Consider the following 22,189-nt stretch of genomic DNA (forward strand, 5'->3'; position numbering starts at 1 on the left):
TGGGTCTGGCTGTACCCCCTTTTTCCCCTAGTGTTTGTATTCAGACTTGGATGCAAGCTTGCACGTGAGCTTCAGCCATCATTTGTAGCCTAGAAACTCCCAGGAATCCATTGTCAATTCAACCTGCTCATGTAAAGAGAGGATAATACTGAATTCAAGAAGCGATTTTGCACAAGTGTTTTTCTCACCAGCAGCTGATTTTACAATATGCAATAGAGAAGTCACAGCACTGCTGGGGCAACACAGATACTAATATTGCTTTTTGCCTCTTAATTTTGTAATTTTTATTTTTAATGTACCTGTATCAACATGCTTCTTCCTTCATGTTAACCTATTTCTTCTGGAATTAGCAAGTTGTACGTTTCTCCCTGAGTTTGTGTTACTCAGGATCAAGGTGGTTAACACAGAAAAGAAAAAAAAAATAGTTCTCTTGGGCTCAACACTGTTGATTTGGTCAGTCCCTCAGGCGTAAGGCAGACTAAGATCCTGAAAGTCCATTTTCTGCTTATGGAGAAGGGTCAGCACATTGCCTCTTTTAACCCTGGTAATTATTTTTTTTTCCTGGTTTGGTGCCCACAGCCTGTTTGAATAAGCACACTGACATTGCTATATGAAAGAAATGAAAGGCACATCATTAATTAAAAAAAACCCCATTATATAACCAAATGGCATTTTCTTTATTTTCTGGGCTTTCCTTGACATTTTTGTGTTGGGTGGAAATCTTGCTACAAATTTTAAACTGGAAAAATGTTTCTAAACTACGAACATCTGGTAATGACTAGCTTTCAAACCCAATTTAATCTTTATTTAAAGAAAAACTTAATAACTTTGCTGCCCAACTGCACCATCTACAGGCAAAAAAACCCCCATGTTGTTGATATTACAAAATGTTAGAACTGTATTAAGCACTTTCTTTAATCATTGCAATTAATAAATAAAAGTGGATGTTTCCATTTTTAGTCTTAAGTAAGTACGAGGGGTTTATGCCTTTTATGTTTAAAATTACATTTCCCACAACTTTAAATACCTTGTACGCTTTGGCTAGGGAGTTTTGCTTCTGCAGAACTTGTGTTAATTTGCGTCTTATCATGGGGAAATAGAAAACAAGATTGGCTTGGACCTTTATTGCATTTTAAGAGTTTAATGGGATGCAGATAAAAGCTGCTGCATTTATCAGCTGTCACACACTTTTCATAAAGACACCTACATAAGCATTATCATAGAACAGAATTGTAGCATACCAGGTTGGAAGGGACCTCAAGGATCACGATTAACATCAACTCAGTTGTCACCGCTATGCCTTTCTTACTGTAATTCCTCACTGCCTAAAGTTAAAGATATTCTTAAGATGACCTAGAAAATGCTGCCTCTCTTTCCCACAGCAAATAAAACCTTGCTAAATATTCTCGTATATCATTATGATAAAATGGGAAGGGAAAATTTAATGCCTGAGCTTGTAAAATATGCGCTAGTTTTGCAAGGCTGTTAAAAAAGTGAAGATGATTAGCCTGTGAGGCCACAGTAGCTGCACATCTGTAACTATGCCTTATATCTAACATGCGGTTTGGGTGTCCATGATATTTCAGTAATCAAATGGGACAAATATGATGTGAAACTGATGGATCACATCTCGTGAATTGCCCTCCTCCTTTTTAGGAAGAAAGCAGATCCTCTTTAGCTAGTCTCTCCTTCCCATGAACACGTGTTTAAAAAAATACACCCTGGAGTGAACTAAAAAGAAATACAGTCCTTAAAAGTGGTAGATAGATATATGCATTCTGTCAAGAAAATTCAGAGGAATTTAAGTGATTTTGTTCTGGTAAGAGAAAGAGGGGCTAATTTCAAGATTGCTTTTCTACTAGGATTTTAGTCTCATATGTCGTGCCTTTGCTAGGAAACTCTGTGGAGCAAGAACGTTATTTGTCGCAGTGTATATGCAGCACCCAGAGTCAGTAAGGTACGGATCCTGATTACAATCTTTTTTGCATTACTATAATGAATACTTCCTAAAATACTGCATATTTTTGGTCTACTTTTCCGCATCCTTGCCTAGCAAATTGTCTATTATTTTGCATTTTGATTGTTGCCTACCTGTCTCTCCCTTCTTCCCTTTTTCTGTGCAGCAGCGCTGGTTTTTGATGTTGAAAGAGTTGGCATGTTTCACCCCTGTCGTCCATAGTTCAGGAAAGGCAAGAAGTCACTTCCATACATGGTTTGCAGAGTGCTTTGGGATCCTTCAGGATGAAAGGCGTGATATAAATATAGGCTACCATTCATTCCCTTTTTTCTGCAGCACACACAGTGCTAATAGGTTTTGCTTTCATCTTGAGCTCCCCTGACTACATTGTCAAACATCTCAGTAATACCATGAACGTTTGCTTCAGGCACAGTCATAATCACTGTTCTGTTAGCTCCCTCCTTACAAAAGGACGGCTATTCTCCGGGCGCACAATTGACTCTCCTACTACCAAATGTCTCTTTATTCTGACCGTCCTCAATAGCTTCTCTTACAATTTCCCTTGAGTTTCCTTGCTTCAGTCTAATCCTCTGGATCTCATTCAGGTTGCATTTCCCATTTGCCATGTCAGTTCACCTGCAGTACATTGTAAAGCCTGTGCTGGTCCTGTATCCTGAGCAAAAAGGACGAGCGTAGGGGTGTTTCTTTGGACTTCTGACGCCTGTGTCTGTCTGTCTTCCTTTCACTGTGTTTAGATGGCAAAGGCTCTTCCTCCTTAGGCCGAGTGCTGCAAGGAAAGCAATGATCAGCTTCTCCAGGCTACCTAAGCAGCACCTCATTCTCTTCTCAGAAAGAAAGAGGCAAACCAATTGCTTTTCTGAGCCCTTCTGCCCAACTCCGTGGGAAAGGGAATAATTAGCTTCATTAAGCTACGGGGCCAGCAGCCCCTTGCCTTCCCTGCAGTCCCCTTACTTGACCCCACTGTATCAGAGCGGCAGCCAGTCCCACAGTAAATACAGCTGAGCAGGCGAGCCGCTCCCAGCTGTGGCCACGTTGCGACTCCCTGCCCCTTCCCATGTGCTGCTGTGGCACCCACCCAAGGCCGCACAGCTGGCCCTCAGGGAGCGCAGGTGGTAAACGCAGAACATGGCGGGGCATTTCCTCGCACTCCCTCTTTCTCATTCCTCATTATTTTAGCTCAATTATTTTTGCTCCCATGTTTCTGGACCCTCTTGCATTCAACTGTAGGCTACTTCTTTTCACCCTGACACGCTGCTGTCAGGTGGTAATATATCGCTCACCCGAACAAGAGCTTGTCAAGAAAATCAATGAGCTGCAGTGTCCCTTTGGGGCCAGGCAAATGAGTTGTGTGGAATTTGTTAAATAAGACGTGTGGGGCTACACTGTCATGTGGGGAAAAAGGTAGGAATAAATAAATGGCTATAAACATTTGATTTCCTGATCTTTGAAATTGATCCACTTGAATCACTGTGTCTGGTGCCCCATTTGGCAAAAAGACATCTTTCTTTACTCCTGATTACTTTCCCAAGCCTACGTTTGGGCTGTGGTGTAGCAGACTGGTATATTCCATGGCATAGAATCTAGCTTCCCTCACTTACATAGGTGTAAACTGAGACTACGTCTACGGGAGCCAGTGATAGTGTCATCATGTAACACTCGTGTGTATGATCAAAAGGAGGCCTTGTTTTTCTTTTCCCACAACTCAGAACAGAGCTCAGAAATGCAGAACCATTTTGGTATTTAAAAACCATTTGATATTTAATCAGAACAGAAATGTGGCATGTGAAGAAGATGGGCATATATCTGAGCTGAGCTTTGGGAGACATTAATAATGAATTATGCTGATAAAGAACAGCTGTATTCTTACATCAGAAACCATGGGGACAAATAATTAATTTGCCTTCATTAATTTTCCAATTCTTTCCTGGCAAAAAGTCCAGAAATGCTTAGACTACAGATCTAATTGCCATGACAAGAGTGTATGCATTAAGAGATTGTATCAATTATTGGGCCATCAGACATTATTAAGAAAGCTGATTTCTGCTTCTGCAAAGTTAAGACCCCCCGCCCCTGCCCTGTTGCTTTTTTTGGTTGGCTGCTAACAGCAAGTCTGGAGAAAAGACCGTGATAAAATGTTGATGATTGATAACTTTCTCATTTGATAAGAGAGGAGTCTGAGTCTGTTTCTGAATGTCAGCTGAGCAGGGCTGCACACAGCTGTGAGGTTGAAGGGGGGAACAGGGTACAATGTTAATTCCCTCTTGAATGACAACAATATGGAGGCCACAGCTTATTTGTCCCCCTGCTCACTCTAGACTATAAAAAAAAGGTAATCCCTAGGTTTATATTTGCTGGCTAAAGTGTGGTTTAAAAAAAAAAAAAAAAAAGGAAAATCAAACCAGTTGATCAGATGAACGTGTGAGTTGAGTTGGGTGGCAGAGGAGCAGGGTAATGGAGGGACGATGGGTGGTGTACCAAATGTTTTTGCAGGGGGGATGCAGATTCCACTGACCGTGCTGGAGAGGAGCACTGTGCCCCTGCTACCATGGGGAGTGCAAGCCTGAGGGCAGGGAAAATGCCGTGACGCACTCAAAGCTCAGCTGCCCCTGGCTCCCAATGAGCCATCTCATGCAACAGCCCCTTCCAGGAGGGGCTTGCCACTGACTTCTCTGCCCAGCGGTGGCCCACGATAGCATTGCAGGATGTGATGGGATATGTGGTGGTGGGCTTGGCTGGAGGGGAAATACACCCAAGACTTTGTCTAGCTTGTCCATGCTATAGATGGAGACTTCTTCCCTTATATGCCTCTGATGCTGGAGCATAATGTGGGTTTAAATTTGTGGTTTAGAGAACAATAGGGACATAATCATACACAGAGTACATACGTACAAAAACTATACATCACAAACACTCCTATTGCAGCACGCCTACAGACTGAGGAAATTATTAGGAACGGGTAGATATTCAAAGGACAGAATGGGAATCCGGTTCCTGGGAAATACAGGCTCAACATCAGCTGGTATAGGACTTCTGAAGGATGTAGACCTTATATTTATAATTGATCAAGTGCCTTTGAATGAGTCAAATTTTATTTTAGCGGCAGGCAGATCAGAAATCTTGGCATTGTTTTTTGTCATGAAGCAATCTTGACAAGTATATATGGCTGCTACTTAAAAATTCCTACTGCATCGTTGAAACACTTCCAGGCATCATTTAATCAGGTGAAGGAGATCTTAGCTCACTGCTTGTTCTCATTCAGGTTTGCCAATTATAGCTCGTCTAGAATTTTGTCTCCTCTTACTTGCAAACGTCTCTTCAATTCTTGCTAATTTCTGCAGCTAGACTGTGATCAGAACCAACATTTATGGCATGTGCTCTCTCCCTGTGCACCATGCTGGCCATGCTGGTGAGCTCTGTGAGCCCTGTGAGCCCTGTGAGCTCTGTGAGGCTGGATATAGGTCTGGTATTTTGTTCAGCTTGGGCTGGCAGGGCTTGAGAAGTAGGAGTGCGCGGCTGCATGGCGCTCCTTCGTTACATGGTGCAGGTTACACATCAGTACCAGGAGTGCCAGCTGTGTAGCTCCCCTACAAAATCTGTGCACTTGGAATGATTTGGGGAAGCTATTTATGTATAGTTTATAAATTCAGTTTTTTACCGGGGGCTTTTTATGCATAACCACCAGTTGAACTGGACTCCATTTTGGATATCTGCTGCTGTTTTTCTCCCATGTCGGACTGTAATCTTGGGTGCTGGAGACACCAGGCTGCCCTGACAGGGGAGCTGTCTGAGGTGCTTTCTTCCAGGCAACAAGCTGATTCCTACGCCAGAACAGATTTATCGGAGAGTGCTTGTTGAGCATGAAAATCATCTGGTAGCAGTCCTTGTACTTAACAGAGCAGGCACTATTCTATTTTGATCACCCAGATTTACAGCCTCAGGCTGCAGAGGGCTGGTATTACAGCAGACCCCACTGACTCTGACGAGAAAGACTGATGGAGTCTTGAGGAAGTATGTGCCACGCTCGTGACACACTACACTAGTGCGTGTTCCTGAAGAGGTGACCTTCAGTAGAAGTGGGAACTTGAGGGAGACATCACTGCTTCTAGTGCCGAAGCAGCTGGATGGGAGCATCAAAAAGAAGGCTCAGGTATTCAAAAGCCATCAGAACTTGGTCCTGGGCAACGGGCTCTAGGTGGCACTGCTTGAGTAGGAGGGTTGGACCAGATGACCTCCAGAGGTCCCTGCCAACCTCAACCGTTGTCTTGTTCTGTGATGTAAGCATGCAAATGGACTACATTCCTTGACGTGCAAGACCTGGAAAAGATCTTTAAACATAGTCAAGACCTCTGGACCTAAGAGCATATAGGGATGAGCATCTGATCCTTTCACAGCAATTTAGTAAGCACCCAGCAGGGAAAGCTCACCAAGAGCTGACACGAGAGCCTCTTACATAATGCAGAGGCACCAAATGGGCAACGACTGACAGCAGCCATCTCCACTTCTACGACAGCACAGCTTGTAACAAGTCTGTGATGCCTCAGCTGTGGCTTCAGGGGTTTTGGCAGGTGAGTGTTGCTGCTGGTGACACTGAGCTTGTAAGCTTTGTTGGTAAAGAACGGGCCTACATGCAGCGCGGCCACAACAGTCCTGTCCTTGCTTGTCCGCGCCTTTGTGGCAGTCCATGTTTCACAGGCTCAGGTTTCATGTTTGGCTACAGGATTGATCCAGCTAGCTTAAGTAGCCCCCAGCTTTTTTCCTCCTCCCCTTCCTCTTCCTCCGTGCTTCCCCACACCCCTTTCATTGCAAAAGTCCCTCTGCCTGTGCCTCTGCACAATAACTGCATTAGGAGCACTGTTCAACTTGAAAGACAATCCAGCAAAAGAAGTTTTATTTATCCCCTGATCTGCTTTCCCGTGTGGCGACATGAACGGCTGGACCAGAGCTTCAGTGAGAAAGACACAGGCACTGGAGCAAGCGGAGGCATAAATGCCTTGGAGAAACACCCATGGCAGCATCTCTGGAAACTATGGGTGTGCTGGAGGGATTGAAGAAGGGTTCAGAAGTGGTTGCAAATATTAGATGAGTTAGGTGGTATTAGACAGGTTGGGAGGTAGGGTGTCAGTGAGTGGGAAGGGATTAGTGACTGCCAGAAGACTGTACACTGTGTTTTTCCCTCAGCCAGGGAACTGCAAATTGCTCTTAGTCATTAGCAGCAGCTCGGTCTCCTCTGAGGTGAGGGAGATTTAGCATCACCTCTGCAGCCAGCAGCAACCGAGCCACTGCCCTTCTGGGGGATGCGCAAGCCGGAAAGGGGGAACAGCCACTTTCAGACCATTCGAGAAATGCCCTCTGCGTGTCGGAGGTACCGCACTCCTTTCTTCAGCGCCTTGTACCGGGACGCGAAGGGAATGAGCACTTGCAGCGAAGCTCCCTGCGGCTCTGGCTCTCTGCCCACCGCCACCAGCCCACAGACCCCTGCTCATGGGCACAGGGCTTGTGCGGCTCGGAGGGGCTGGAGCCGGACACCCGCCTCGCCCCACAGGCTCCCTCCGCTCGGCCTTCCCTCGGGGCCAGCGCTTGAACGTATGGAGGGATTCCCGCTGGAAAACGGTGATGCCGCATCTTCCAGATTCTGTTCTGGTGGTTTTTTAATTTCCTCCCCCCCCCCCCCCCCTAAGATAATCTGTTAGCAACATAGTAGGAAGCGATTTATTCCCCATGTCTCCAAACCACTTCGTTACGCCCTTTAGATGCTGTGACGTGATTTATTGTGTGTGACAGAGTAACCTGCAGAGGGCAGCTTTACTCTTGCATCGTAGGCCGCCGCCGCTTGCTTTGTGTCATCGGCACTGCTCACAGCGGTGCCGGTTTCTTTCTTTCCCGCAAGAGAAAATAACAATTTACATCATGTAATTTTTCTCTGTTTCTTTTTCTGTAGCCTGCTTGTGACAGAGGAAGTCACCCAATCGACTATAATCTGTTTGGCTAAATAACATACAGTTCATTTGCATGGCATGTGATTACAAGGTTCTAGAGGACACTAATTAGGAAGAAAATCTGGGGAGAGAATAGGGATTAGAAAGTATCCGTCAGTCAGATGCCTGCCAGCCAGCAGAATAATAATAATTAATCATAATTAACAATACGTTCTGTGTCAGTAGTGCATCTTATCTGAGGACTCTACAAGCATTTTGTATTTAATCTGCGCAGCTCCTTCTGAGGGGAATAGACATGATAAAATATTTAGAACTAAATTTGCAAATGGCATTTCTGAAATGAGACCCCTAAGGCAGTTGTATACAAGCGCCAAAATAAAGTGCCTGATTTTCAGACGTGCTGAGCATCTGCAAACCCCAGAGTTTGTGTGCTAGTATGAACTTAGATGTCTTTTAGCACAGACAACATGAGTACCGCCTGCTTCTTGGTGAAGGACAGCAACATCTCAAGTGATATGCAGGCTGTACTGGGAAATGCAAGCCTGACCCTGTGGTCATGACTGGATTTACCTCTCATCTATATTATTTGTATTCAGGCATGCACTCTGCATGGGCAGAGCCTGATCATACATGCAGGACCAAATTCTTGCGCATAAGCTGTGCACAGGTTGGGGATGTGCAAGGCCAAGCATGCCACAGGTCAGTTCACCTGCAAACACTCCAGTTCCAGCTCTTCTTAACCATGGTGTGAATGCTTTGAACACAGCTGGGACGCTGTCAGCAATGACAGAAAATGTGCTGGTTGCAGGACTCAGTGTCCTTACTCCTGCTAACTCACCTCACAAATCACTGTGCAGACATTGTCCGAAGCACTAAGAAGCGGTCTGGTGAACAAAACGCCAAGTTGCCTTACAAGTCAAACTTCTGAGTCATAACCAAAACAACGATGAGAAAAAACTTCCAGCGGTTTTGTGAAATATCTTTTGTTTTATAGCTACACATTTTTTCAGTGTTTTTTCCCCTCAGATAGGATCTCAGGATGTGTAATGCTATTTTTAGTAGCATCAGAAGAAACAAAAAAATCCAGATTTTGAGCTCACGTGTACAATGCCTTGCTGCCACTTTTCCCGCACACAGGTGATTTCTGTCATTTTCATACTCGGGGACCCTGAAATCAGAAGTGTTACACCCTTAAAGCCCCCCCATCTCTCCAGGCTCACTGGAGAGATACATGCCATTTCAGGTGAAAAGTGTTTGTTTTGTCCAACTAATAGTATGGTTAGTCACTTAATTGGATGCTACTCCACCTCCTGCAGACCTGGCAATTTTTTTCCTAACACAAGTTAACTGAATAAAGCCAAATAAACCTGTGCCACAAATGGCTGTCCACAACCCCAGGGTATATAGCCCTTTCTGGCCTGTCTTCAGCCTGTTTTGTCCTTTTTTTTCTATCACCATTGTAACAAAGAACTGGTATACTCTGTAGGGAGGGAAGCCTAAATTCTGCCACGTGATCTCCTAGGTCTGTAGCACAATGGTAGAAATCCTCCAAGTTCTGTAACAAATGCAGATTAGTTAGAAAATCCCTCTTTAGAATTGATTTAAGTATGGAAAGAAAAAATACATCCAGTGTTGCAGCTTTAGTGCTACTCATTTGAGATCAAAAATTCTTCCCTCTCTTTTTTTGCTAGCTCTCAAATTTTCTATTTCTGCTATGCTGCAGTGCTTTTGAACCAGAATAACACAAACCCCTAGAAAATGATGGCTATAGGACAAAAGGTGAGGAGTTCTGGCAGTGGACCAAGCGGCAGATTATAGATTTGTAATGTCCTTTTTGAGTTGCAGAGTTATCACCGCTATGTAAACAAATGGGCAAGCTTCACAGTCCTCCTAGCTATTGTTTCAAGTCGCCTGGGAATACAGACAGAGTGTTCTACACTGGTGACAATCTGATATTAAAGTCAGTACCATGGGGGTACTACCATGGGGCCCAACTCTGTCTTTAAAGATAAAATTCTGCTATTCTGTTCAACACAACACACAAAAATCTTGTTTGCAGATTTGGCGACGTGGCTGCAGAGGTTTCTGGGGTGTTGAAAGCCCACTGTGACCTTTCTCCAATGCTCTGCTGGAGAGATGTAGTCTGAGCTCCTGCAGAAATCTTTCATTGAATTTTATGCAGAAGAGTCTATTTATTTCTACAGATGTTACTGTCTTTTCCACCCTATAGGCAGTCTCAACCGTGCTGTGACTAAATCCACTTAAACTACAGTTACCCCTGTGCTAGCAGAGGACAGTGTCACTTGGGGCGGGAAGTGAAAGTTCATCCCTTAGGAAAGAGCTTGCCGTGATTTTGCAAGGCACAGCAGTAACCTGGTAACCGACATATCCGTTCCTCTTACATTTTCTAGGTCAGCATGAATCATTCTTAAGGGAGCAAATTTAACCAGGCAAGTTGAGAGGACTGTGACTACCCTGCACTCCCCATTCCCCAGGCAGTACTGCCCAAGGAGAGGTTTGGGCTTTCATGGCACGTGGTGTAGTCAGAGCGATGCAGTCCCCATCCCCTCCCCATCCTCTCGAGGTGCTGCACACCCCTGCTTTGCTATTGACAGCGAGGCTAACAGTGATTTTGGTTCTGAGGGTCCTGTACCTGGGATCCCACTGAACAAATACAGAATAAAATGAGAGAAGAAAGCAGTTTCAGTCTGAGTCAGGAGACAGGTATACATGTAAGGGCACAAGGAACCAGTGGGAAGACACGGCTCAAAATGAGAGACAGATCCCAAAGCAAGGTGCCAGGCAGAGAGGCAGTGCTGGTATACACCCCATTCTAGCCCTATATCAGGACATGAGAAGGAATCCATGAGCTTGGAAATACTAAGGGTTCCCCCAGGACACACATTCAAGGATAGTGACATACGTATGAAAACAATACTCTTCCCTTTCCATAAGCTGTGAACAACAGCATCAGCAGTTGACACAACTCCCTTTTATCCAGTTGAATAATGCTTTCCTGCGAGACAACAGTGTACAGCATGTACATTTGACCATGCTGCAATATTTCTTTGGTGTTATCATCTCTGAAGTTACTGTGGGCCAGAGTCTTGGCTGTTTTAAAACCTGAAGCTCTCACGCCATAAAGCTAAAAAATGTGCTGGCACAGGTTACAGACTGCAGTGATTTGGGCTGAGGACCAACAGGGTATGACATACTGATTAACATTCAGTCTCGGTGCAGCAGTTTTTGGGCAAAGAGCATCTCTCCACAGGAATAAACCAGGAAAAACACAGAACACATCTTCATCAATTACAAGTATTTCTTAGCCCACGGTTATCACCAATTGGAAAAACTCTTTTCTCTTGTGATGAACTTCTTTTTTGACCTTTTATAAGATACTCCACTTCCTCGTGCCTCAGTTTCCACACAGGGGATGAAAATACTCTTTTACCTTGCAGGGATGTTGTGCTGATTAATTAATGCACAGGCTGCACTTTTTAGGCTCTTGAGATGAAAATTGCAATGTACGTATTTACTTTTAAAACTGTATTTGACTATCTTGCTGAAAAAGACATCATTTGGACCACTGCCAGCGTGGGGAGGGAAGAGTTCTCAGGGGTCAGAGGAAATCAGAGCTAAGCACATCTTGTGCAGCCCCCAAGCCCTTCTCCTCCAGGACTTGCTCAATGCTCATTGCAAGACCAGAATATCTGAAAAATACCTGCTGTCTCTGTCCAGGTTTAATTTTGGCTAAATATTATTCAGGGAACAAATTACGACAGCTGTTGTTCAAACACAGTGGGCCTTCTGTTGACGTCAGTAGTTGTATGAGAGACAAATTTGGCTTGCTATCCCATTTTAATGAGTGCAGGAATGTATCTGTCATCTCCTGTGTGTAACACTGAGACAGTGTTAAAGCAGGTTAGGATTTGGTTTAAATTCCTCAGCCTCTGGAGCTCTCTTATTTTCAGCTGAAGAATTCAGCTCTTCAGCAAAATGTATGTGATCATAGCAGAATCAGGGGTGCCATCTGCAGTTAGAAAGCTGGACTCCACAAAACGATGCCTTTGCTTTCAATGAGTGCATCGCACCTCCTCATGGAGCCTCTTGAATGTGGGCCTTCACTTTGAAAGAGGGGTCCTGGTTTGTTCTCTTGGAGCAGCGCTCACAGTTTCTCAGGCTGCTGCACAGGGTAAGGTGAGTGCAGTTTTTCTTTTAACCCACCTGTGCAACAACCCCAAAAAGTGTGTGACAGGGAGAAACAACTCCACTGTGCAGAGGACAGCAGGCTCCAAAGTGAATTTTTAGGTACAAAGAATGTGTGGGCTGAATTAGTAGCTGAGCAAGAGCTGAGAAGCTATAGAAATCAGAATTTTCCTAGATCTAAGAGGTTTAAATTTTTCGATGGAGAATAACTGTGCCCCGTTGTAACAAAGCTGAACAGTTTTTTGGACTGTGTATAAACCCTTGATTTTGGCAAATAACAGCTGACTGAGAAGCTGGAAGCCGTGTGCTGTGCATGCAGTCTGTAAGCCTTTTGTCATTCTGACTGTTGGTTCAAGTAATCTTTCTTTGACAGCTCATTTGCATCTAAGCTATCCCCAAAGAGTCTGAGAGTTTGGAAATAATAGAGATGACATTTGGGTAAGTGTTTAAAAATGCACAGCAGCAGCATGCTCGGAGGCTTGCATTAACAAGCAGAAATGAATTCTGAAAGTGAGCTATAAAAAAAGAAGTAGAGAATCTGTCTGAATGAAGTAAGCTTCACTGGGCATCTGATGACTAAGTAGGAAATGTTTTGTGCCAAAACCTGGGAAGGTAAGCGTTACTCGCAAGATGACAGTGCCAGAAAATAAACCAACGCCAATGAGGCTCATGGCTAGAATGCAGTATTGAGCACAGCGTACTCCCAACCTCTGTGAAGTGCTCCATTGAGAAAATTGCTTGTAAATCAGGCTGAATGGCAATGGAAAAAACAGGGCAACAGAATGGTTTCAATGAGCCAAAAAAATTATGTGATTTTAAATGTTCCTGTCCTCTAGCACAGGCACGGTGCCAGCAAATCTGTTCAAGCAAGCTTTGAGGATTAGGGAGATGCAATTTTGCTAGCTCCCAGGCAGTCGATGTCATGTGCAACTCTGGAGATGCCGCTCAGTACCAGTAGGGTGTATCCTGACAGGAAAAGAGCTGGTGGCTGGTGAGTTTGGAAGAAAACTGCTTATGCCAGGACGGGTACATTAAAACTGTCTAGGTGAAGGTAGCTCCATGAAGCTGAAGCAACACAGAATTGTAGGTATCAGGAGCACTAAAGTTCATGAATTGGGTTTACCACTGGTGTTTCCATGATGAGCAAATATTCTAATTTTTACTCTTATCACTATTGTAATAGCTCGTAAGGGCAGCAGTTCAGCTTAGGGCCTGATTTTACAAACATATAATAAGAGACAGCATTTGCCTGAAAGCTTTGTAGTCCAAATGGGGTGAAACGAATAAAGAATTGAAGAAGAAGAAGAAAAAAAAAGCAAGATAAGGGGAGGAATTGCCCTGAAGTAGAAGGACAAATTAGGGCAAAGCCAGAACTTCCAAGTTCAGCATCATGCCCGTAATAACCGTGCAGAGCTCCTCAGTGGGTATAAACCACAAGTGTATCAGGACCAGCGTTTTATACTCATTTTGCAAAGCATAACTGCCTTCATAACGGAAAGCAATGTGACGTGTCAGGCCCTCTGAAGAAAGAGGACAGAAACACTCAGGAATTTAGCTCTGAAATGGGTATTTTGGGCTCTGGAATGTTACAAAAGTATATTGATTTGCTATGGAAGAATGGAGATCAAATTCAGGCTGTCTACAGAATCAGGACATAGCTATGAGCACCAGGGCCTGATCCTGCTAGGGGAGGCACAGGGATACAGGATTTACATGGTGCTCACTACAGCCTTGAATCATGGCTCACTCCTGCCCGGACTCCTGCCTGCCACTGTCTATACTTAACAAAACACAGCAAGAACTGCTGAGCATTGGAAATAACTTTTAAAGGTCATTGATTTCAGCCATTTATCCTTCCCCGTTTTCCACATGATGGATTATGTGGTTTTACCTGGAGCTTTTTTTGAGCTTTCTTTCTCTTCTGTGGCATAAAAAGTCAGCCTGCAGTCTGAGCTCCTTTGCCCACCAGTGTCACGCTCAAGAGCACACAAAAGCCAGAAACACTCATATAAATTACCTGCAAAGAAAGATCAAATGGAATGAGCTGGTGTTGACTGTTCTCATTCGTTTCAGTAAGCAGCTGTAGTGCGGCAGAGCTCCTGCTGAGCGCCAGTGTCGCCTGTCCTATTTCCTTCAGACCTCTCACCCCAAATAGCGCCTGATCAGCTGTATTGCTGGCTTCTTTCCGATCCAGAGGAAACACTTGCATTATAAGGAGGTCATAGTGTCCTGCAGTAATATATGGGCAAGAGTCTTTTATATCTGTGCTCCTGCCTGGAAAGCCAACTGGCTCACTCAGGTCTAGGTGCGGGCGATAAGCCGGCAGGTAGGCAGCATGGGCAATGGGGAGTTTGGGCTTAGCAGGACTGAGACCCTAAGCTAACACAACAGCATAGACAAAATCCCTCTGAAAAATCAATTGCTTTTTTGCAGAGGGCAATTAGCCATTAGGGGTCATTTTTACAGAGAATCACTAATAAATAACTCAGAAGGGAACAGGATTTTCTCTGTGATGAGAAAGATGGAGATTTTGAAAACTCATCTGCTTCCTCTTCTTCTGGAACAAAATCTCGGAGTTTTTTTGCAATACCTGCCTGTATCCTCTGTTTCCCAGCTAGGCGCTTTCCCCTCTTTCCAAGTGGGCTGCATGGGGAAATGGCCAGGTGAGGAACCAGCTGCTTGGACACTTAAGTGAGGAGCAAACTGAGGAAACACTTTGATTTTGATAACTGATGTTTGAAAAGACCCAAGCCTTTTACGTTCAAGAATTTCTGAATTCCCGTGGGGAATAAAATAAATAAGATCCCAACTCAGAAATAGAGTCAAAATATCCCGCAACACCCAACTGCTATTCTGGGATGGGATACAAGTAAAAATGTGATGAAAGATTCAGATGAAAGTATCATTCAAAAGAAGGTTTCTTGTTAAACAAATAAACATTTTAAAAATACCAGCAATGTCAGTTTAAGAAGGAAGCATCTGATGATTGACAGATTTTGTACAGAGGTTGTAAAAACTCTGAAAGCCAAATGATTTGTCAAGTGGAAATTTTGTGTTCATCTGCTAAAGATAACATTATTTTCTGCTTTTCTTTTCTGTCTTATCCAGCTTTTCACCAAAGGTTTGAGAATTTTTTGGGAAAAAACTGTGTGGAAATCTTTAAGGTTGGATTTTTTTTCTAAAGATTCCTGCGGAACCCAACCCATTTCAGAGTATGGACAGCTGTAGTGAGAACACAGAAAAGAGTAAATAGCAGAGGCCAATAGAACTGCTCCTCCCCCTAGAAACCACTTCTCAGAAATGTGGGTGGAAGTAGCTGGAGAGTTCTGGGGCACTCCTGGGTTTTGTCCTGGAGTGGTGAGCTGGAGAAATATTTATTTGCAAACCTTGGTCAGGGAATAAGGAGCCAGAGAAATGACTCACAGGATCCTAGACCTGCTGAATAAGACCTGTTTGAAATGACAAGCCACTGAAGAGTACAGTATTTCTTGAATCAGTTTAGAGCTTCAGTGTACAACTTCTGTGATCACAAAAATACCTTAAACACTTTTTTGTTTCTTTAGTGCGTCAACTTCTACAGGTTCTGGACACTCCCAAACGGAAGAAAGCAGGTGACTTGCTTGTTCTTCTGGACTAATGTGAGAAGCAGGCTATATCTTTATTTTAAAGAAATTGGGGGTGGATGTGCCTCTTTGGTCCACATTCTATCCAAGAAAGTCCCTGTGCTGTTTAGGAACAGGCAGCTGTGCTATGCCTCGACAGGGGTTTTGCAAAGGAAGGCAATATCCCATTCACTTGCCTCTTTCTAACCCTAACCCTAACTCCCTCTAGAGGAAGGACTTCTCACAAACAGGCTGCAGCCTGTAAAACACAATAAAAAAATTCACAAAGGCCATTAGTATTCATAAACTACAAGAGGCTCTGGAGAGATTCTTGAATGCTTTATTACTAAGGTAATTTCCATGCTGCTTCTAGATTTTATTTCTTCAGGCTTCTCTACAGTATTTCCAGATCACCCAGATGTATGTCATCTGGGGGAAATAAAGACATCTCTGAAGAGCACAGTCCTTAATCTGAGTCCTTTTTTGTTATATGCTCTGGTTTCAGGTAGATAAGTTTGAACAATGTGATCACATACATGGTTCGTAAGTATGGTTAGTAACATGAAATGCCTTATCTGCGGATGCATCTACACTTGCGTTTTGATGTGCTACAGTAGTGTAGTGTTGAAATGAACCCCCTGGTCATTCCCATTTCTGGTACACAGAATTGCTTGGCACATGGGAGCTAGGCTTCCTTTGAAAGAAACTGCACCAAAAGCTCTACTCCATATATGCATCAGCTATGCCCCAGCTCCCAGTGAGGATATGAGGCTCTGGACCTATGACCCGTCCATCAGAGAGCTTCAAACCACATGCCTGGGGATGATCAGATGGCACCTTGCATGAAACCAGCTGAATTCAAGCTCTAGATGTTCCTTGTGCGAAAGGCAGAAGGAAGAAAAGCAGCCTAGACTGTCAAATCAAGTCAGACAAATGAAGTCAATAGCAGTGGTACAGATCACTGTCTTCCCTGGAGATATTTGCTGTGTGTCAGTCTCGCTGACTGACTGATTCCCTTTTTCTCTATGACATTTGAAACCCAAGAATAAATTAGGGATTTAATATAAATAAATTAGCAGTTAGCACTGTTACTGCTATGCAGGGAGGCCTGTAAAATGTGGGCTAGGAGCCCTGGAAATTACACTACTGGAGAGCGAGGCCTGGTCAGCCATGCCCTTTGCCTTCACAAACCACTGATGCCAACATTGCTTGGGCTGAACTCCAGGTGATGAAGAGTTTGGTGTGGCTTGAACTGTGCCTCACCGGCAGAGGCAATGGTGCATAACTGTGGCCCTGCCTTCTTGTATCCCTCAATAAACCCTAACGTTGCCACTTCTTCACCTGAATGTTTTGCAGTCTGAACTCTTTGGTAAGGATAGCTCCAATTTTGGGGAGTAGCTGAGTGTAAGTAGCTCCTATTTGCTGTTACTTTGCCTGTGTTAAGCATTGGATTTCTCTTGGCAAAGCAGTGATATTTATTGTCCTGCCTCTTGCACGTACTCCATTCCCCAAATATTTTTTCTGACCTGCTCTAGCTACAACGTTAAATATAGTGAAATGATTGTACAGCATGAATAATTATTATAGTCTTATTTGCCTTTCCGCTGTATGGAAGAATTAAGCCCCTTGAAAAATTTAAGAACAATGTAGTCACAGTCCATTGGAAACAATTACGAGGGCAGAAGAACCTAAGATGCAACATCAAGTACCTTTGATTTTTTCTTCTTTTTTTCCCCTCTCCTTTTAGTTTTTCTTTACATGGCTTGCTGACAGCATTATGCCACATTTTTCCTAGATAACTTTTCTTGTGAATTTTGTAAGATGTTTTTATCCATTCTTCAAGGCTGATGATAAGACAAATTACTCAAGGCATCTTATTGTTCTCCGGTTGATATCAACCTCATGATTTCATCATTTGACATGGATACATTCTTCGTACATTGATGATACACTATTTTTTCTGTATATAAATCAAATGGGAGTCAAAATAACAAAACAAGAAAACATACACTGTGAGCGGATTGTCAGACAAGGCAAGCCACCAGGCTGCCACTAACAAGGATTATGGATATATTTATGAAAAGACTCCTCCATTTCCATCTCAATGTTCAGTTGATTTGAATGTCATTAAGAAGTTCATTGCTTAGTGTTGGGGGAAAAAAACCCATTAATTATAAATAAACAATCAGTTCTTGATTTTTGCAATGCTTAGCATAAAATTAGAGCACAGACAAACCAGCACACGCAAAAGCCTCTGGCTTTTGGCTAAGCTTAGGTGAGAATGAGGTGCTATTGATGGGCAGAGACCTGTAAGCATTGAATTCACACCTGTTTCAGGTAGTCAGCTTAGATGATGGTGCTTATTTCCTAAGAGAAGAAAATGGTGTTATTACTAATTGCCTTCTGACTAACAAACAAAATTCAGTTCTTGGGTTAGGCTTTTCCCAGGAACTTCTTTACATACACATGGTTGTTCATGTGAGCTCTGGCTGTCACATACAGGCAGGAGCACAACAAACGATCAGGAAAAAATCATGTAGTGTTTTTCTCCTGCAGGTTTTGAGAAAAGAAAAAGAGGGTATTACAGCGTTGGCATATCCAGGTAAATTTATCGCATATGAAACTAAAAGCCTTAATTTCAGTCCTTAAGTACCTCTGAACTCCATGGTCAGTCACCTAATATGCATGGCCTGTGTTCAGCCAAAGACCAGCAGAGATTCTCCTGTGGAATCTCTGTGGAAGGGACTTGCATCTTCTTTGTATCAGGAGCCCACGGGTTGTGTCCAGATATTCATGTCTGGCAGTGCAGTTTTATCTGCAGAGATATTGTGGCCATGCGATAGTTCTGAATACATTTCATAGTGGAGAGGTAACATAAAGAGGCATCGTGACAGGTTTCCATATGGTACTGCCTCTTCACTGAGCAAAAGACTCCGCATGCAAGTTGGCTATGCGTGACTGTTGGCTTCTTCCAAAAATACAGCTGGTCATTAAAGCAACTCTGTTCTTTTTTGTTGATGTTATTAAACTGAGAGATAAATCAAGTGTTTGTGGATACGTAGGAAGGCAGGCAAGTAAAAGAGAAAACAGGAGGCCAGAAAGAGGCAAATCCATACAACACACAGCATGAAAGCCCTTGCAGAAGTAGGTTGTGTGTCCCTGCAGCGTTTTTATTTGTCTTTCAGCCCGCCATAGTCCGTGGGGAAATAAGCCTCATAACGTGCTGAAACACTGCAGGGAACACGGTGGGCTCCTGTTCATGTTCCTTGAGGGACTTTTTAACTCACTGAAACTGCCCTTAATTATTGGGATTGAAATGGTAATCAAAGAAGGGCCTGAATAGGGATGTTGGTACTTCTCCTTGTATCCACAAAAGTGAGAAAAATACCTCAGGCCAAGGTTGCTTCCCCAGAGATATGTTTGCTCAGTTATCTAACAGATCTTGCAGTTGGCAACACCTCTATTTAATTACAACTTCAGCATCATGGTAACGGGAAACTGTTTTTCCTCTGCCCTCAGACCCTTAGATGTCAGGCTCATCTGCTGCTCTTTTCCAACTCCCTGATGGAGCCGCAGTGAGTAACAAGCCGGTGCTTCCGGATGCACCGTGCATAAATACTCCTGGAAGCTACCCAGAAGGTACCCTCCAAGAAAATTCCAGAGACGCTCTTGATGATTTAACGCTAGGGAACCACCTAACTGGATGTGAGCACTCACCCTGATAGAAAGGGCTTAATCTAGTAAGCAAAACAGGAGCCTGACTCCCAGCCCTTTTTATTTTTTTTTTCTTCTTTCAAAGCCATCTGCTTCTCCGACCTATTTCAGAACATGCAAATTCACAAGCGAGGTGAAATTTCCCATTGACCAGTAGCCTGTGAAATATAATTACTGTGCTAATTTTGAATTCCAAGCGGTCAGCACAGGCTAGCAGTGCTCGCTCAGCAAACACGTTAACACAATTACAACGAATATTAAAAACAGCCACACTGAGATTTGGCAGTGACTCTGGAAAATGACAGGTAGCTTTTTTGGGGTCAGAAAACAGGCAACAAAATGCCTGATGAATGGTTTTGCTTCCCAGAATGTTGCACAGATGCATTCTCAATAGAAACGGTTGAGGGCAAAAGGAAATGATAGCGAGAGAGCATTGCAGCCAGGCTGCTTACCCAGCAACGCTCAGAAAATGAGAAGCTGTTATGAAACCTGTGCTCTCTTGCGAGGTCTTTGCTACCTTGTGTGACCTCTGTCAAGTTATGCGCTCATTCAGCACTGCCGCCTGTCTATAACCGGGGCTAATGACACTAAGCCTGCTGGATAAATCCATGTGGGATTTATGGCTGTGCAGTGCACAGCGTTTCAAGGCATACAGTGTGCCAATTTGACAGTATCAGTGACAGGGGTAAGGCTGTGAAGCTGTTTCAAAAAACCTTAGAAAAATCCTGCTTATGAGATAATTTTCCCATTGCTTCACAGTGGAATAGAAGAGAGAGATTTAATACTGTATTTTAAGGGAAATAATTCTGCTGCTTCCAGTAAAGACAGTACATGGCTCATTTTTTTTATTCTTTCAGGAACACCTTTGGGATTCATGTAATATTAAAGAACGTGTTTTGATGGTGACAGCAGGTGGTACATGAGACAAACTCCGGAGTAAATTGTACTAGCGCAGCCTTGCCGAAGTAACCAGGTACGTCAGTTTTGCCCATAAGCATCTCTAACACTGGTGATGGGTTCCAGGCTGCGATGCATGGCAGAGGGAGCTCAGCTCGACAAAGCAAAGCCCCAGCTCGCTTCTGGGGGAGGAACGCTCTTCGGCCTGCTGTGCTGCTTACCTGGGAAGAGGAGCTACAGGTGCCGCTGGTGTGCTCATAGCAGGACCCGAGGGAATCGAAGTCGCAACCGTTCTGCACGTTGTCTCCATTTCTTGGGAGGGCATATGTACAAGGTGTGCATGGAGTGGAAGGGGGAATATGTCTCCCTGCATTCAAAGATCAATTTCAGTCTATTGTAGCATAGACAGAAGAATCAGAGAACTCAGCAGAAAATATACAGAAGAAATTCTTAATGCAAAGATAAGACAAAATGTAGTGACAGTGGGGGGGAATCCATTTTGACATACATGCTTGAATCAAGCAGCCCAGTGATTAGAGCACTCATTCAGATGTAATCTGACCTTGGTCAGACCTGACTGAAAATCCAGTTACAAAAGGCGATTTCTCTCTCCCCTGGGTGCTGCATGTCTGCAGAATAGGATCTGGGGGGAGAAGAAGACCTAGGGGTGCTGCTAGATGGAAGTGCCCAGCAGCACAGTGCTGGCCTGCTGCAGGTACTCGTGGGAGAATATCGAAGCTGCCCTGCAGGTTCAGGACAGCAGTCTGCAGTGTAAATGTGTTTTAACAATCAGCTGGGAAAAGCATCCTACATCACATGGCTGGCATCTTGTGGGAACTCCACATAAAAGCAGAATTCAAATCCAGCTCTCCAGTGCTGAGAATTGCTGCTTTAAGCATAATGCTGTTTTTCTCCTCCCTCCCCAACACTAACATGTTCTCCAAGTCAGAGCCATTTGAATGAGGCAGGGTAGGAAGAAAAATAACCACAACTGAATAAAATATATATATCTATATGCACATAGATATATGTGAATACATGTATCTGTATGATCTGGATGGTACACACACAAGGGGTTTGCATAGGCAAGAGTTTTTAGGCTGACAAAACAACATATTTTTCCATAGCATCATTCTGAGAAAATTTTAGCTGAGGTTTAAAAAAAATTCCATCAGTCTGAAACAGACAGGCAACACAGTAAAATAAATTTTGAGTGATGCAAATTGGTATAGTTATTTGAATAGAGTTAGAGGCAGACATAATAATTGCTCCCGCCTGACTATATTAAAAAGTCTCTGCTGCTGTAGAAAATCTTCCACGAGTTGCAGCTCTCCTTTCCTTTAAGTAGTTGTCCGAGCTTGTTCACTATTTATGGTAAAACAATACTGAACATTTTGCTGTCATGTTGGGTCACAAGACAAACATAATGACAAACAAATGAAAGAGCACCAGCAAACAAAACCAAGGGGTCAGCGTATAGATGTCTGACATTATATCTGACTGGAAATTATTCCAAAAGTCAACATATGCAAGTAGTTAAATGTGGTTTATATTTTCCCTTTGGTCCAGGGCCCTGACTTTCTTAATGGCAAACACTCGAAAACACACCATCTGTTGTTGAAGAGTGAGCAGTTTAATGAGGAGGATCAGATTCTCTCCGTCTCACTTATTCCTTAGTGCCCATTCCATTTTCTGGGCAGTCGTCGTCTGCAAGTAAAACAAAACTTCCTTTGGTTTCCTTGAGCTGTTGTTCAGACTCTTAACTCATTAGATTGGTGATTTGGGATGCAATCAAGTATGTCAAATACATTTTATGATTTTTAAATAATTGGCTTTTAAAAGAAAAGAGACCTGAG

The sequence above is a fragment of the Platalea leucorodia genome (assembly GCF_965183815.1).
Source record: "Platalea leucorodia genome assembly, chromosome: 1".
NCBI classification, from domain to species: domain Eukaryota; kingdom Metazoa; phylum Chordata; class Aves; order Pelecaniformes; family Threskiornithidae; genus Platalea; species Platalea leucorodia.